Raw genomic sequence first — 5,058 nt, forward strand, 5'->3', positions numbered from 1 at the left:
CTTTGTCTCTAGCACCTATTCCACACTTAGCTCACAGAATTACAGACTCTTGGGGCACAAGCCAATCTGCCTTCTATCTTCTGACCTGTGGCCTTGAACTGTATTTATCTCTTTGTCTCCCGTCCCAGGCCAGATCCCAAGAAGTCTTCCATCCCTTTGTCCAGCCTGGAGACCCCCACCCATGGGAGGCAACATTCCGAAAATGGAGTTGACCATGGGGTTGCCCTGAAATTATCCCTGTGTCATTCAGTATTTGCATATGTATCTCCCTGGCCAGACTGACTATATCCAAGGGCAGGGGCCACATCTGCCCCCTTCTGGGGGCTGGTACATGGTTTTCTCATAGTCTGCTCACTGCCCTGGTCCCTGAGGTCTCCCCAGCTGCTCAGCCAGGGCTGGGCCAGTGGGATTGCTCTGTCCTGTTTATATCATCTCTCCCTGCCTGACTTACCCTCCTGCCCAAAGCTATGCCTTTGAGACTGGAGGGCATATATGCACATGCATGGGCACAGTGCACATAGACACAGCCCCTAAGCTCAGCGTCAGTAATGCATTTTGTACACTGAAAGCTGCTGTAAACTTTATTTATTACACAACTGACATGTCTGAAATGGTTCCCAAATCCACCACCAAGCGTGTGGTGATTGGTGAGCCTGTCACTTAGGAGCCCACTTTTCTCTTTGTTTGTTAATAATAGATGCTTCTTACAGCCTCAGCTTGACAGCTTTGATTTAAAAGGGATATTAAACCAAAGAGACTAATGGATGGGTCTGAATTTGTGCCTTTTAAGCACAAAACATTGCTCTTCTTAACTAACTGGATTTTGTCCCTTGGTTGGAAAAGGCGCTCTCCTCATTGCATCATTAACTACCGACATCTGGACAGCGCCCAGAGCAAATCTCAGGTGTGTTCCCCGAACTCTCTGGAGGCATTGAGAACCACCTAGATACACAGAGCGTGTATGCCTGGGGCTGTCTATCAGCGTGAGACGCCCAGAGAGATGACTCCCATCCCATCTCTCCCCACCTGGGAGAGGAGCTTTCTTCCATCCAATTCACCATTCAAAGTGGAAAAGGAGTCTTCCCTGAGCCGCACATGCCCACTCCTGGTCTGCAAATACATAATGTGGTATGAGAGCATGTCAGTCAGCTGTCCTCAGCGTGGGTCATGGGTCGGACTCCCCACTCCCCCCGCGTCACTTCCTCCTTCCCGCACAGGATCAGGTGCATTGTGCTGCTGTCTTTGTGCCCCTCCAGTGGACAGTGCAGAAGGTGGGACCAGAACTGTGGAGAGAAGCCCCCTCCAACCACTGCCCTGGTCTCCAGCCCCATTCCCTCCGGGAAGCTGGTGGGTGCTGACACGGGGGAGAAGGGAGGAGGGGGTCCAGCAGGGCATGTGGAGAGGATGTGACCACCACTCTGGGGCTGTCCATGTGCACAGTCAGACAGACGAGGCCCTGTGGGCTTTTTGTACCATTTAGCTTGAGTGGAAAGGAAGGCGACACCATCAAATAGAAAGCACTCTGGAGGCAAGCAAACCTGATTCACACCCTGGCTCAGCCACTGTACCAGCCAAAGCGTTAGCACCTTGGCCTCTTGGAGATTCAGAGCTGTGGGCTGCACGCTGGTGCTATCAATGCCTACCTGGCCAGAGGGTGGAGGAGCCTGTGTGGTATGTACTACAGGGCCTCACACGATGCCTGCCACATGGCAGGTCCGCCATCCACATCCATTTCTTTCCTTTCTTTTCCCAAAATCAAGTTGTCATTATTAACGTGCTGGTCCACCTTAATGAGCAGACTTACAGAAATTAACTGTTCGTTTTCTATTTGCTCCTGTAACAAACTACCACAAATGTAGTGGCTTAAACCAACACAACCGTTTTATCTGGCAGTTGTGGAGGTAGCAGAAGTCCGATACAGGTCTCACTGGGCTAAAATCAAGGTGATGGCAGGGCTGCATTCCTTTCTGGAGGGTCTAGGGGAGAATCTGTTTTCGTGCCTTTTCCAGCTTCCTCGGCTCATGGCCCCTTCCATCTTCAAAGCCAGCTTGACTGGTTGAGTCCTTCTCAGATCACATCACTCTGACACTGACTCCCCTGCCACCATCTTCCACGTGTAAGGACCCTTGTGATTACATTGGGCCCATCTGGATAATCCAGAATAATCTTAAAGTCAGCTGACTAGCAACCTTAATTCCGTCTGCAACCTTAACCCTCCTTTGCCACATAAAGTAACAAAGTATTCGTAGGTTCTGGGGATTAGGACATGGATATCTTTTTTTTTTTTTTTTTTTTGCGGTACGCGGAGGCTCCGGACGCGCAGGCTCAGCGGCTGTGGCTCACGGGCCCAGCCGCTCCGCGGCATGTGGGATCTTCCCGGACCGGGGCCCGAACCCGCGTCCCCTGCATCGGCAGGCGGACTCTCAACCACTGCGCCACCAGGGAAGCCCCAGGACATGGCTATCTTTAAGATGCTGTTCTTCTGTCTACCACATTAGCTAAATGCAAATACATATTTTTACTTAATCAAAGAAGATTTAATAACTAATCTTTTTCAACAAGATCTGGAAGAGGTGGTATAAATGTGTAAATTAAGATGCAAGTAATCTGAATCATATTTGTAATATCCTTAGTTTCATTGCACATTTTTAACCAGATTTTACTAAATAAAATCAGCTTCTTTGCAGCCCTTTTGCAGTATCTTATCTCATCTTGCATTCTTTCACATAGAACAAGCCTGTAAATCACAGGCTTAAGGTGTTTAGACATTCTTTGTCCCTTGGATATTGCTTATAAATCAACATTTCATGGCTCCCTGGGAAATACTTTCTAAACAATAAGCCCCAGGACACAAAGGAAAGGACTGCTCTTTAGTTGCAGATGGTCTTTTACAAGGAGGTTTCTAATTACTTTGCTCTTTCTCTTGAGCTGAGGCATTGAAGTGTGGGTGACAGAGAATCCTATGATGTGCCTTCATCCTGAGCCTCCGAGGACCCAGTCACAGAGCAGGCACACCCACTCCCAAAATGTCCCTGGGGCCACATCTGAGAAGGACCCTGGAGTTCGTGCAGGGCCTGCATTGGCGAGCGTTCCCTCTGAGTATGTTTCAGATTCTGATGTCCTTTTTTCCTTCAGTGGAAAGAGGCATTCAGTGATCTTTACTCTGTTCTCAGTGAACTCACTTTCTCGTATTTTTGTTTATCGCTTGTGTAACTTGAAGGAATCAGATTATTTTCCTCCTCCTTGACAGGAAGCAGAGATGCAATGTCCTAAAATTGTGGTGGGGACTCTAAGAGAACAGAGAGTAGTAAAAATCTATAAAAAGGGACAATGACGGCCTCTATACTACAAGTTTCTAATTTTATGGCAAAAACACTGTGGTATTTTCTAAGAAAACGGAACTGCATTTGACCTTCAGTATCAAATGCATGGATCTGACGCTTGGAAAACAATGGTTTCTGCTTTACTTGGGGTGTGTTCAGTGAAATGTGCTCCTGACATAGGTTTGAATCCTGGCTTCACTGTCGACTAGCTGTGTGACTTTGGGCAAGTTACTTCACCTCTCTGTGCTGTCGAGGGCCTCTTTCTTTTTTTACTTTTTTTTGTGTGTGTGTGGTACGCGGGCCTCTCGCTGTTGTGGCCTCTCCCGTTGCGGAGCACAGGCTCTGGACGCGCAGGCCCAGCGGCCACGGCTCACGGGCCCAGCTGCTCCGTGGCATGTGGGATCTTCCCGGACCGGGGCACGAACCTGTGTCCCCTGCATCGGCAGGCGGACTCTCAACCACTGCGCCACCAGGGAAGCCCAAGGGCCTCTTTCTTTAAGGTCCATTCTAAGCTTAGAACCCAGGATTCTATGATTCTGACCTAGTCAAGCAGGGGCACCCAGACAGATGCCTGGAGAACAAGTCTGTTTTGCGGGGAGGAGGAGGAACCACAGTGGGAGAGACCTTGATGACAAATTCAAGGTCATTCCTGGTTAACCCAATGCCCAGATGACTCAGCAGTTATATCTCATTTATTTTGGTCATTTGAGGTTTGCAAAGCGGGGAGAGAATTTGAGTTCCCTCCCGTACCACAGAGGAATATTCTCTCCAATGGGGTGTGAGAGGTAGTAATCCAGGGGGCTGGGGTAGCCCACGCAAGAGAACAGGTCTGCTGTCAGATTTGCAACTGACGACGAGCTTGGGAAGTGTTATCGATTAATGCTGTCACCTCTCCTCCTCCATCCCACGGGAACCCATCTCCCTGCCCCCAACTCCTTGGTTCGGCAGCATTATTGGGGCCTTCCTCCAGCCAGGTGTGCGACCAGGTGCTGAAGACATGATGGTGAAGGAGGTGGCTGTGGCCCTCCCATCCTCAGGGCATCAGCATCCCAGAGGATTACAGCACCAGGCACGTGTCTGTGAGCGACACACTCGAGGGAGTTTGGCAGAGTCAGGAAGGGTTTCTAGAAGCAGTGGCTGCTTTGATAGATCCTGAAGCTTGAGTAGGAAGGAGTCAGGCAGACAAAGGGGAGGGGACGTGGAGGACAGGGCTTCCCTGGCAGGGAGACCAGCCCTGGCAAAGGCCTGCGGGGGAGAAAGTGTAGCAGTTGGGGTCGCACAACTGCACAGGTGTAGCAGTCAGGGTCGAAGAGGTGTGAGGGGCGGCTTTCAGTTCACAGTCATTCTTCCGTTCATCCTGAGCAAGCACTGCACTAAGTACTGAGTTGTTTACAGTGGTTTAAAAAAACAAGTACAGGAGAGTCTCCACCCTCGAGGAGCTTGCATTCTAATGGAGGGACTCATGGGTACAATTAGGGTACGATGTGACAGGTGCAACAGGAAAGACCGGCCCCAGTGTTGAGTGGAAGGAGGCCAGAGAGGTAATAGATTCTTACCCATGTCTCGGGAATGCATGAGTTTCCAGCCTAATCCCAGAAGTGGGGTCAGGGAGATGTGGTGAATTCTTTGGAAGTGAGGGAGTTGCGATGTTTCTGTTTCCCCAAGGCACCTGGTGTGTGTGTGTGTGTGTGTGTGTGTGTGTGTGTGTGTGTGTGTGTGTGTGTGTGTGTGTGTG

Source organism: Lipotes vexillifer, unplaced genomic scaffold (assembly GCF_000442215.2).
Source record: "Lipotes vexillifer unplaced genomic scaffold, Lipotes_vexillifer_v1.1 scaffold299, whole genome shotgun sequence".
Taxonomy (NCBI): Eukaryota; Metazoa; Chordata; class Mammalia; order Artiodactyla; family Lipotidae; genus Lipotes; species Lipotes vexillifer.